This window comes from Gracilinanus agilis, chromosome 2 (genome assembly GCF_016433145.1).
Source record: "Gracilinanus agilis isolate LMUSP501 chromosome 2, AgileGrace, whole genome shotgun sequence".
Taxonomy (NCBI): Eukaryota; Metazoa; Chordata; class Mammalia; order Didelphimorphia; family Didelphidae; genus Gracilinanus; species Gracilinanus agilis.
Genome location: NC_058131.1, coordinates 566601367 through 566615425, shown reverse-complemented (window position 1 = coordinate 566615425; position 14059 = coordinate 566601367).

Here is a 14059-nt window from a genome sequence, read left to right as displayed (position 1 = left end):
CCCCACCCGCCCCTCCTCCTCCTTCTCCTGTTCCCCACCCCCCTCTGTCTCGGGAGCATAAGTAATTTAGCCAGCCCCCCCAAGTACAAATCTTCTCTGGGAATTGAAGACTGTCTTAAGTAAACACAGGGAACAAATGAGCTCCCTGACAGATATACAAGGCTCCTGTCTCCAGCCGCAATCAGACAGACCTACCACTGGCTGACTGAAGGCTCGGCTTTTGTGAGAGCTTGAATAGGGGCTAAATATCCCTTGAAATCAGAACTCTTTGGCTTCGCGAGTGTACAGGCCATAGTCTCGTGCTTTTCAGATGCAAATGCGAGTGGTTTTCTTCTTTATCTCTGTGGTAAGATGGTAGCTTCAAGCTGAGCTCAGATGAATGACACTGAGAATTTATGCTTTATTGAGATCTGGTGGGGTTCCCCCCGCCCCCATTCACTAAAGCCGATCCCTCCCTCCCTATCCCTCTCTACCTCCTCCATTCCTCCCTCCCTCCTCTTGGAAAAAAAAAAAAAAGGTGGCCAGATGGTCTCTTCTGACCTGCTATTTATCATTCCAGCAAAAGCTTACTCAGTGTAATGCTCTTCAGCAATTCATTTAAGGACTCTGTTTGTTTCTGCTGATGAGGACTGTTAATTTGCACAGCAGTCTCATTAGGCCTAAACCACCAATTAATTTCTTTTGTTCTCATTAAATGGCTGATTCCTAAACATTTCTCCGGCAACAATGGGCCCGCTCGGAGCCCCCCATCCCGCCACCCTCATCCGTAGGCTGTGGATGGATTGCTGTGTAGCAGGTAATTCTGATGGAGAGCGCTCTGGAGAGCCCGTTGGAAACAATGGCTTCAGTTAATTTTCTCTAGGCCGATCCAGGCATACCAAACAGTTCATTAAATACATACATCTTGCCAGCAAACAAATCCCTGGGCTGGGAAACGAGGGCTCTCAAATCCTGTAGGTTGCAATCACTGAGATTCTGGGCAAACATGAGCAGAATCAAGAGAAGCACTTGGCGAAGAGAGGGGAGAGGGAAGGAAGGGGGCATAAGAAGAAGTTCCGAACAAAGAACTCTACCCACTCCGTTCAATGTGTTGAGCATAAAACTCCGTTTTGTTTTTATTTTGTTTTGTTGGAGGGATTCGGGGAGGGGGTGTTAAAGAGAAGATTTAGGAGTGAGGGAGTCCATGGCGCCATTTTGGTTTCATCTGATTATGGCCACAACCTACCGAGAGGATCTCTCAGCTTTATATTTTCTGGCTGCGGGCAGACAATTTTACAGCCACCCTGAAGAGCCCTTGAATGTCTCTTAGCAATTTCGTATCAGTTTTTGTCGGATAGAGATGCTAGGCCAACTACTTAGCTTCTTTTGAGGACCAAAAGCTCAGACTTTCTTTGGGGAGCAAAAGCAGCCAAGATGAAAGTCGGATTCCAATTTTCAGACTGCAAAGGGCTTCGTTGTACAAATACATACAACTATAACACATCCAGACATGATAGAGTCAAGTCTTGTCTTCTTTCGAGGCCTTGTTTTGTTTTTGTTTTTTTATCAGTAAAATAGAGAATATTACTTGCCTCTTTTCCAGTATAGGATAGAAAGAGTATTGTAACAAGGAATCAGAAGATGTGGGGTCTAGACTTGACTCTTGTCAACTGAATAGCTCCCTAGGGGATCCTGAGATAGTCTTCTACCTTTAACAAGGACTTGGTTCGTTTACCCCAGAAGGCTACTGTGAGGATCAGGTAAGAAATATATTGGTAATGAAAACATACTTCAAAGGCCTCATACAAGTATCAAGTCTTACTGTTCTTCCTTTATTGTCAGTATTATTCCTGAATAAGATCACTTTGGTCAAGGCTCATCTTACACTGACATGCTCCAGCCAAAAGAAGATGCTTTGGGCAAAGTGATAAGAATTGAAGCCTTGTGGGTAGACTTACTAGTGGCCTGTAATACAGTCACTTGATGCCCAAGTCTCTACTATCCTGGGTCATTTCCCATCTCGGGAGAACAAATACCTTACTAAGGGTTCAGATAAAAAATAAAGAGCTTCTGGAGACTGTGGTGAAAGGTCCTTCCACCAAACAGATAGGACAGAATTACTTGCTCTGATTTAGGGATCCCTGATAATTTTTGTTGTGGAAGATCACTAGATCTGCTGATGATCTGTTTATATTACATTACCAGGGAGAGGCAAAGGAATCATGGAACTCAAAACTTAGATAAGACCTGAAGGCATATTATACCTTTGAATGGCATTGGTAAATATTTTTAGTCCCTATCCTGTGCCATCCATCACTCCAACTATCCCTTGGTCCATTGTCCTACTTTGGTGTGGGTGTGATTTCACTGATGTAGAGAAGTCTTGGTGTGGAAAATCCTTTCACTGATGTAGTATGGCATAATAGAGTATTTGACTCAGAGGCAGGAAGAATAGAGCTTAGATATTCATTAGCTCTCGGATCTTGAGCAAATCACTGAGGCTTCAGTTCTCTCTTCTATAAAATGGGGATAATAATAGCACTAATCAAATGAGAGAATATTTTAAAGCACATAGCATAATGCCTGGCACGGGGTAAGAACTTAATAAATGTTTATTCCATTCACCTTCCCTTCCCAGTCTTATGTCTACTGGGAGGATCAAATGAGATCATATATAAAAGCATTTTTCAAAATTGTGAATGCTATATAAGCGCAAACAATTAATAGCATCACCAGCTCTTTTACAATTTATAGTCTTAGAGAATGGCCTGAGATGTGGGCCAGTTGCCCATGGACATCTACCTAATAAATATCAGAAGCAGGGCTTGAACTTAGATCTCCCTGATTCCAAGAACAGTCTATCACACACACACACACACACACACACACACACACACACACACACACACACACACAGAAATACACAAGTGATTATGGATGTTCTTTGCCATAATCCTGTGTTACCTTTGACAAATTATTTAGATTTCTGGGTCTCAGTTTCCTCATTTGTAAAATGAGGGGGCATGGACTAAATATCTTCCTAGGTCTCTTATGGCTCTAAGTCTATGATCTTATAATCCTTCTCCATAAGAATCTGCTTAATAAGTGGACCTCTTGTGATTCTGGGCATAACAAAAAGTGCAAAGGCTCATGGGATGGGATTTCTGGAGAAGAGAAAGAGATAAGGTTGAAAAGGTATCACAGCTCTTGCAGACCATGAATGCCCAGGCTGGGAACAATTTGCACAGCCCAAGAAGCATGAATCTGTTTTAAAATGAGAGTTACTATTCAAGAGGAGGGCTAAAGAATAGCAAAGGAGGGTCTGAACCTACTTGGCTATCATTGCAACATAATTTATGCAAAGACCTGCTTCTACATGGATGTGTAGATTTCAGCTTACCAGATGTAACAACTTCATAAAAATTTGATTTGTAAAAAAATGGAATTGACTGCCTACCTTGAGGAGATGTGAATAGTAGTGAGCTACCTATAATTTAAGATATTCCAATGATCATAGATTTAGAGTTCAAGGAACCTTGGAAATCATCTAATTTAACTTTTTTATTTTACAAATGAAAAAACTATGGTCCAGGAAGGATAAAAGACTTGCCCAGGATTACATAATGAATAAAGAAGACAGTTAGGATTAAAACCTAAGCTTTCTAATTCTTGATTCCACTTTAGTGAAAGTGTGATTGTTTGGTAAGGATATGGTCAAAAAGAAATGAGTTGCCTTGCATAATGTCTAAAGTCCATTCCAATTTAAAATTTATGATTCTATAGTGAGGATTGGGAGGTGGAGGATGAAGACTCACCAATGAGGGTCACATCCTTGAATTATGCAAAGATATTCCCTTCCTGATTTCAGTCCAAGTAACCAGGTAGAAATGGCTCAGGGGTTGGTACTATGTGATGGCAAAAAGTTTTCTAAATTGCCTGCAGATAGAGCCATAACTGAACGTGGGTGTAAGAGGGATAATGACCTGACCATTTCTCAGTCTCTTTCTTTGGTAACTTGCAATGAGTATTATTACTCTGAACTATCACATGGGAAAAGAGCAGCTAGACACATCCTCCCACTCTGCCTTAATGTGTTCATGAGCACACAGTACCTCTATTTATTTTGTGGATATTCTTTCCTGATCTTGACTGAATAGATATTCTGAGATGTGAGTTTCCAAGTGTCTCATTGACTTTGGGAGTTTCAGAGGTCCCATCAAAGGTTCCAACATTGACCATTGTTAGTAGCAGAGGTTCCTAGAGTTAAGTCAGGAAGTCAGAAAGTGAGTGAGCAGCAACCTTGAAATGAATGTACCCAGGCTCTGACCTTTTAAATACTACAAATTCTAGAGAAATTGGAAGACAATAGCTGAGCAGCCTAGTCTAGAATAAATAAGCCAGTGAGGAACGGGACTTGATGCACTGGCATCAGACAGGCAACATCTGGTACCTTCCCCTTTCCTGATACTAATACCTAAATAGGGGTGAGGAGGATGGATGACATGCCCAGCAGAGAGATATACATAAGGGCAATGTCATGAGAAACCCACATCCAATGACAACAGTTGGGAGGTACTCCTTTGTCCAGTGTGCTCCTTGCACATCTGCCTCATCACCTTTATTACTTTAATATTGAGCCAACTCTTCCTGGAGAATTTGTGCATGCAAGGGAAGAATATTCCTCTACAATGGAGGAGGGGATAGGAAGGAAGAGGTAATACCTCTTATTCTTGCTATACCTTCTTAGCAATGCAAATCTTTTTCCAAAAGCTAATACCATTGACCAACTAATAATCAATGAAGAACACGCCAATGGCTTATGATCAATAACACTTGTGTGATCTTCAGGGACTTCCCTAGAGTCTGAGGGAAAGTAGCAGCTGAATTCTGTGGGGATTCCAATCTGTGAGCTCAGCTTGGGGAGAGCACCCATGGAGATGCTTTAATACTAAGATGGCATCATTCAGTGATGGTGAACCTATGGCATGGGTGCCAAAGAGGGCATGCAGGGCACTCTCTATGGGTACATGCATGATTGACCTCTACCAGAATTTGTTACTAGAAAAGCAGAAGGACTTGGGTGGAGCTGCTCCCTTCCTCCACTCTACGGTGCCTGAAGACATTTTTTCACATCACCCACCCCTCTGCCTAGCAGCCCAATGGGAGTGCTTTCTTCCTCCCCTGTGTTGGGTAAGGGGGGCAGGGGTGCATATGGCACTTGATTGGGGAGGGGGGTGGCACAGCATGTGGTCTCTGGGGTGGGGGGCAGCATGGCATGTGGTCTCTAAAAGGTCTGCCATCACTGGTATAATTCATACTCTAGGAGTTATACTAAATGACCACTATGGTCTTTTTCAATTCTGAGAGTCTATGATTCAAACTCCTTCTACTTCAATGGAGCTCTCTGATGAGGGCTGTGACTCTGGACAATTCAATTTAATTAAAAAATGTTAAGTATCTACTGTGTGCAAAACACTGGGATTCAAAGACAAAAACTAGAAAATTACTTCCTTCGAGGAGTTAATATTCTACAGAGGAAGGAAGAAGGCATGGAACATGTACAAAAATAAGGAAATGCAAGGAAGGTATATAGTACATAGAAAGTAACAAGCTAGAATACTAATAACATCAGGAAAGGTCTTAAATTTTTTTTATTTATTCAAAGATATTTTATTTTCCAGTTACATACAATTTTCAACATATGTTTTCTGAAATTGTAAGATCCAAATTGTCTCTCTCCCTCTCTTCCCTCCCCACACCTAAGCAATTTGATCTGGGCCATACATGTATTATCATGCAAAGCATACTTCCATATTGGTCATTGTTGTAAGAGAATCCTCATATAAAACCAAAACCCCAAAATAAAACCATAAAGAAACAAATATGAAAAATAATATGCTTTGATCTGCATCTGACCAGGAAAGGTCTTTTGCAGAAGTAGCAACAAAACTCTACTTTGAAGGAAGTTGGGGATTCTATGAGGCAGAGGACATAAAGTTGTGTATTCCAAAGTTTGGGGACTAATTCAGCAAAAACTTGGAGACCAGAAGTGGAATCTCTTATCCAGGGAAGAGTTAGCTGTCTTGTTGAACTAAGATAGAGAATAAGTGAAAGTGAATAATATGAAATTAGACAGGAAAAGTAGGTGGGATCAGAATTAAGAAGGGCTTTAAATGCCAGACTATAGGTTTTATAGTTTATTCAAAAGTCAATAGAGAAGACATTTAATATTTTTGAGTATGTGTGTCAATTTGAGGCTAGTGACCTGTCTAGAATCACATAGCTATTGTCTGAGGCTGGATTTGAACTTGAGATTTCCTGACTCCAGAACAACTATTCTATTCCCTGTACCTCCTAGCTACCTCTTTTTCCTTTTTTTTTAAACCCTTCTCTTCCCTCTTAGAACTAACACTATGAATTGTTACCAAGGTTTTCCATTTTAAACCCTTACCTTCTGTCAGTATCACTTCTAAGATAGAAGAGCAGTAAGGGATAGGCAAAGGGTATTAAGTGACTTGGCCAAGGTCACACAGCTAGGAAGTATCTGAGTCAGACTTGAACTCAGACCTTCCATCTGTAGACCTGGCTCTCAATCCATGGAGCCACCTAGTTGCTCTGGCTAGCTTGCCTCTTTAATTCTCTCTCATGTGAAAATGGAGATAACAATACCTGCTTCACTTACTTCACAGAGTTCTGGGGAATAACAAATAAAAGAATGAGTGAGAAGTGCTTGGGAAAATTTCAAGTATAGGCTTGTCTGTTGTCCTAAGGTTGGCCAAGAGGACAAGGCCACAGAAGCTGATAAAATAATCTTTAAATAGTTCAAGAGTGGTAATCAGCATAGATAAAAGGATTACTCCAAAGAAACCTTAGTGTGAGGCCTAATTAAACTACTTCATCCCCAAAGCATCTATAGACTAAACTGGAAGGACCACAAACAGATGGGAAAAAAAAATGAACAGATCTGTCAGCATTTCTATAACAAACTATTTTCATCATTTGTAACAATGGAATCACAACATTTAGACTCTCACACTTGGGTTTTTCAGGCTCTGATCTAATATGAGGAAATAAGACAGAGAGACAAATGCTCACCAAATAAATTCACACTTGTCATGGAGGAATCTTCTTCAAAATCGAAATGGAAAAGAGATCCCCTATGAGGTGTGATCCTCTAATTCTGCTGATTGGAGATGACATCGTGCGGATTTCATCAAGGCCTCAGTTTACTCTAGATCCTCCTTAAAAAACCACGACCTCATATGAGATTGTCTTGGCAAAGATTCTTGACTAGTTTGCCATTTCCTTCTCTAGTGGATTAAGGCAAACAGAGGTTTTTTTTCCTTTTAGCAGCATTTTGTTCCAACATTGTTCTTTCTTTCCTCTCTTCTCCCCAATTGGAATTTCCATTCCCTTGTTCAGGCTTTTCAGTTGTGTCCAACTCTTCATGACCCCATTTGGGTTTTTCTTGGAAAAGATACTGGGGTACTGCCATTTCCTTCTCCAGCTTATTTTACAGATAAGGAAACTGAGGCAAACAGGACTAAGTGATTTCTCAGGTCACATAACTAGCGAGTGTCTAAGCTAGATCTGAACTCAGGTCTTCCTAACTCCAGACCTGGCACTCTATCCACTGTGCCACCTAGCTGCCTCTTTAAAAAAACTGCCACCATTCAAAAGTGTTTAAATTAACCATCTATGATGGAAAAGAAAAAACTAAATGGATGAAGAACAATTTTACAGACCAAGATATGTAGTTAGGTGGGCATCTTGTTAAGTTATTTTACTATATTTATAGATATATGGATATATAAATAGAGAGAGATATGTGTATTCATATAATTTATATGCATCTATATCATCTATATTTATGTCTATTTATGGCCTTGCAGATGGACAAAAAACTGGATTCAGAGTAGTTTTTGCCTCTGTATTCCCAGTGCCTTGATATATTCACACACAGTAGGCACTCAATACAAGTTTACTGAATTTAACTGAACTGAATTAAATTGGAAGGAAAAGGAAGACAAGAATAGGCTGGATTGTATTTGGGAAATTGTAACACATTTCTCTGATACCAATCTGATCCCTGACACAAAATCCTCATTTTTTTTAGTACGTTCAGGATGTTAGTGTTGTTGTTTGCCTATGGATTATAGAACGTCACAATCTCGAAAGAAACAAAATTGCGAGCAAGCCAAATGGAGACAGATAGTGGGCTTAGGTGAGCCTTTACATGTTACTGTCTCTGAAGGAGTAACAATGAGAGGTTAGTAGGGATCATGGGTTTTGCCCCTCAAATTTCAGTAGATAGACGGTCATCTACATTGGAAGTATCAAGCTCAAGTAGAAATGGGTCCCTGTGGCTACATATTTATTTTTAAAACCACTAATTAATATTGTCTGTATTGTGTTGTGTTTTTATTATTTATTTATTTGTTTGTTTTTATTTCCCAATTATATTTTGATTTGGGTTGAACCACTCCCAGTTTTGACAGCTGCTTGTGGCCAGGCAGCAAGTTTGATGCCTCAAATCTACAGCATCTAGCCATGCAACTGGTCCTGTCCAGTAATATGGATTTCTGTAAATGCACACACCAGGGTTAAAGTTCCTTGGCCAATTCTAGATTTCAAAATTCTTCACAACGTGGCCCAACCCTACATTTCTAGCCTCGTCTAGTATTACATCCTTCCACATGTTCTATGTTCATTTCAAACCAGCTACTCTGCTTGGTTCCACTCCAGGAACATCATGCTTCACCCAGTATAAACTCATCATCAGAAATCTCATCTTCATGGATATTGCTTTCCTTTTGGTACTCAACTCCTTCCTCCTCAACACCCTCCAACTGCCCCTTCTTCAAGAGCACTGTTGAGAGAAGACCAAAAAGTTCCTCCCAACCCATATTTTAATAGAGAGCTCAGAAATTCCAGCTGCCTCTTCATTTTCTACCAGCTCCTCTGTTTGGTTTCAACTCCAGGAATTTCATGCCCCATGCCCCTTGCTGAATGCCCTCTGGTGCCCCACTCCTTTTCAGTATCTCTCTTTAAGTTGTAAAACCCTTGAGGGTAGATACTGTTTTTCTGTAGTGTTTTCTCTCTTTTAAGTTGTAAAACCCTTGAGGGTAGATACTGTTTTTCTTTTTCTTATTTGTTCCTCCAGCATTCAGCACAGTGCCTGGCACATAAATGCTTGATAATGTTTTTAATAATAACAACAATAAAAATAGATAACATTTATATAGTACTTATGATGTGCCAGGCACTTTGCTAAGCACTTTAATTATTTATCTCATTTGATCCTCACAACAGCTTTGGGAACCAAGTACTCTTATCATCTCCATTTAATAGATGAGGAAACTGAGACAAAGAGAAAGTGACTTGCCTCAGTCTCCTAGTTATATTGCTGTTCTCGTTCATCTTTCATTTTGAAGAGGACCGATGACAACTTGGGGTGATGGCTTGACTTGTGCACAAATTGGATTTCAGTGAGGCAAAAATTATACAAATTCATCAGCCTCACTCTCTCTTCCAGAGTCATTAAAGTCAAATGGCAAGACAAAAGTCAGTATAACTAGTGATGGCCCCGGATGCAGTGGATGATCTTGGCACCCTTAAGAGCTGATCAAGCTTTAAGTGCTCAAACGTTTTCATCCACTTAGTCTGCTGGAAGTAGTCTTCACATGCATGGGGTAGACACTCCCCTAACTCACTGTTGGGTTTGAGACCTACAGGTTATCTTCAGCCTGGTTTAGCCCATCTGCCTGGCTGGTTTTACCAGGATGTGACCACTTACATGATACAACTTCTTGGAGTCACAAGTTAGAGTTGGGTGACAAGGTGGACATCAAAAGTGGATGAGCAGGAGGCAGCTAGGTGACTCAGTGGATTGAGAGCCAGTCCTAGAGATGGGAGGTCCTAGGTTCAAATCTGCCCTCAGATGTGTGACCCTAGTCAAGTCACTTAACCCCTATTGCCTAGCCCTTACCACTCTTCTACAATACATGGTTCCAGCATCTTTGCCAAGAAAAGTCTAAATGGGGTGACAAAGAGTCAGGCACAACTCAACAAACAACTGCATTAGCAGCCTGAAGTTGGTACCTTAGAGAAATCGATATATCACCCAGTAAAGACTGTGAATTCAGAGAAGCAACAGAGCCAAAAGGAAGAAAATCCAGTAAGCTTAGGAGAGCAGTGTTTAGAAGAAATGCCCCCTTGAGAGAGATTATAGCTGGATGACCCTGGACAAGTCACTTAACCTTATTTGTCTCGGTTTCCTCCATTTGTAAATCTCACTAGAATTATAGAGAAGCTTTTAGAGGGGAAAAACTTCTCTATAACTCTAATGAGATTTTCTGACTCAGAGCTTTAGTAGGAGCAGCACAGTGATCTAACCAGAAGACATCTGGGAGCTGCATTATTGGAAGTGTGAATTATTCCTTTATACATATTCTCAATATGTGGACCTCTCATGTGTGAGCTGTCTTCGTGCTGCTGGTATATTCATTTGGGAGAAGATGAGAGTATCCTATTATAAATTTTCTCACTGTACTATTTCATTACATGTCTTTATTTTGAACTAATTTTGTAGTACCTCTAGTTCGAGACACATGGAGAATATTCATCTGGGGTGGTTGGTCTAGAGGGTATAAACTCTGGAAAGTTGGCCAAGGGCATCCAGAATTCCAACTTCCACTGTCATGGAGATGTTAAGTGATGATACTATTAAGCATGTGTCATTCTACCCCTAGCCCCATAGGCTAAGGTCTAGGCAGCCATCCAAACCAAGTCTGCCATCCAGAGCCTCCAGGCAAAGGGGTGAGGGAAGAGGGGGAGGGGGATGGAGAACAGAGTATTCAAAACAGAGTTTCCCAGTTGAGCAATACAAAAAGGAAAGACATATTTGGATAGCATCCAAACCACCCTTCAGATTTATACTCGATGTATGAAGCAGATGAGGAAACCAATTAATCTTTTTTTTGTAAGTTCTTAGATTCAACATTCGTGGGTCAGAAATGTCTCTGCCTGGATAAAAAAACTATAAACCTTCAAAGTTAGAATACTTAATTTTCTTAATTAGCATCATCAGATGGTTAGAAATGGCATAATATTCAAAAGAAAGGAACGAGGAATAGCTTGACTACTTTGGTTTGAATATTTATAAAGTAGGCCACATCAGTTTTATAGTGAGGCATTACAAGCTAATAGTTCACATTTTCATAATATTTACTATGTGCCAGGCACCGTGTAAGCACTTTACAGTTATTATCTCAATTGATCCTCACAACAACCGTGAGAGGCAGGTGCTATAATTATCCCCATTTTGTCACTGGTCAGTCATTTCAGACATGCCTGACTCTGTGATCTCATTTGGGGTTTTCTTAGAAAAGATACTGGAGTGGTTTGCCATTTCCTTCTCCAGCTCATTTGACAGATGAGTAAACTGAGGCAAAAAAGGGTTAAGTGGGTTGCCCAGGGTCACACAGCCAGTTAGTACCTGAGACCAGATTTGAACTCAGATTTGATTCCTGACTTTGAGCCTGGCATTCTATCCACTATATCACCTAACTGCCTACTACAAGCTTTTTAGGCATTTGAGAGATTGGAAATTATTTATTTTGGGTAATCAAAAGTTGACTAAAGAGGAAGCTTCTATGTCTAAATCACACAAATATCTTCAGGCAAATACAGTAAGAAATGTTTCACAAACATATATATCATAAAATGTAAAAAAAAAATTGTTGGCTTCACTTATACGGACACATACATGTTGTTATTAAGTCCTTTCAGATTCTTTGGGGCCCCGTGTGGGCAACAATACTATTGTAGCTTGCCATTTCCTTCTCCAGTTCACTTTATAGAGGAGGAAACGCAAGCAAATGAGATTAGGTGACTTGCCCAGGGTCACCTAGCTAGTATGTATCTGAGGCGAGATTTGAACTCATGTCTTCCTAACTCGAGGCCAGATGCTCTATCCACTGTGCTGCCTGGCTGCCCTATACATACATTCATACATGATTACTTCTCTAGTTTTCTATTCTACTACTTCCATCTGTCTCCCAACCCAAATTTATGGCAGATTAAATAAAATATAGGTCCCCAGCATCCTCTATTCATCACTCTCAGAGGCTCCAGAGAGGTGAGACCAAAAAATGGATGGGAATATTAGAGAAGAAAAAGGAAAAGAGGGGTCCATTTATGTGGAACTTGGGACTTTGACAGCTAGAAACATGGACTTTGACACAGATCATGTATCCACTCAATGAGAGTCACCACCAGAGAGTTAGCTGTCAAACAATTAATACTTTTGACCATGTTGACCTAGCTTCTGCATGTATTATGAAGCAACTTGAATACAGGGACTGTATCATATTAGTCTTAATATCTCTAGTGACTGGAACAGTGTAGGTGCTTAATAAATATTTGTGAATTGTTTAATTAATTAAATGATTTAGCATAACACTGAAAAGGTGCTCTAAGATTAATATATCCTATTCTATTTTGTATTATATGATGTTATATTGTATATGTTGTGTGTGTGTGTATATATATATGTATATATATATATAGTGGTGTGTGTATACAAAACCCTGTCCCAAAGCTCATTGGTATAGGATTCTCTCCTCATTAGTGGAAAAGAATGCCATGCCTTGCGTGAGGGATAGAGTGAAGTTGTGGAGAATAGGAGAGTTCCAGCCTTCCTCAGGACTCTTCAGACTTAAAAGTTACTTTGGACTTTTTGGGCTTCCAACTTCAAAAGGGAAAACAGAAGATGCCATCCCTCTTAAGGTTATTAAGGAGAAAAACTCTGGGGTCTTGTGTTTTATCCATCTTCCTATGTATACCTTCTTTGATTTCTTTTTTGCTAAGATTTGGATAAATGAGTTTCTTGGCTATTCACTGAATGTATTCATTGCAGAATTTTTTTTGAGTGATAGACTTTTATTAGATGGGAAAGTAAACTTATAAATTACGGGAAAGAGGTCAAGTCTTAGATATAAAGATTAGGGTCTTCCCACAATAATGGCACAGCAATCAGAAGTTAGATTAAACCCTATCATATTCCTTAGATTCATAATATTGACGGGACCAGATAGGTAAAATTCTAGCCTGGTACCTCCTCTCTGAGGAGAGCAGAGTGGCACTTGGCCCAAATTCTTGTTTCCCCTCCTGGCAGGAAGCTGCTGTACACCAGTAGATAGCTCTGAAAACAACAGATGGGCCTACAGAGACTGGATAGTTGAGGATTAGTAGATAGTAGAAAAAAGTGGTGTGATAGTAAGGTAGGGATGTCTATCCTTCCTTCTTTTGAACCACATCATGACATCTCCATGCTATCTATAGAGAAGGAAACAGCTCCTTGCCAAACATGGGTCTTGTAGACATATAAATACATACATACATGATTATTGTGCTATCTCCCACATTAGAGTAAGCTCTTTATGAGTAGGGATTGTGTTATTCTTAGTCCCCAGTGCCTAGCACATACTAAGCACTTCATAAAAATTTATTGATATGACAGTGTATGATAAACCCAAAGAGCCCAACTTCTGGGACATGAATCCACTATTTGACAAAAACTGCTGGGAAATTTGGAAAACAATATGGGAGAGATTGGGTTTAGATCAACATCTCACTCCCTACACCAAGATAAATTCAGAGTGGGTAAATGACTTGAATATAAAGAAGGGAACTCTAAGTTAGGTGAACACAGAATAATGTACTTATCAGATCTCTGGGAAAGGAAAGATTTTAAAACCAAGCAAGAGTTAGAGAAAATTACAAAATGTAAATTAAATGGTTTTGATTATATTAAACTAAAAAGCTTTTGTACAAATAAAAACAATGTAGCCAAAATCAGAAGGGAAACAACAAATTGGGAAAAGATCTTTATAATGAAAAACTCTAACAGGGGTCTAATTACTCAAATATACAAGGAGTTAAATCAATTGTATAAAAAATCAAGCCATTCCCCAATTGATAAATGGGCAAAAGACATGAATAGGCAATTTTCAGGTAGAGAAATCAAAAGTATCAATAAGCACATGAGAAAGTGTCCTAAATCTCTAATAATTAGAGA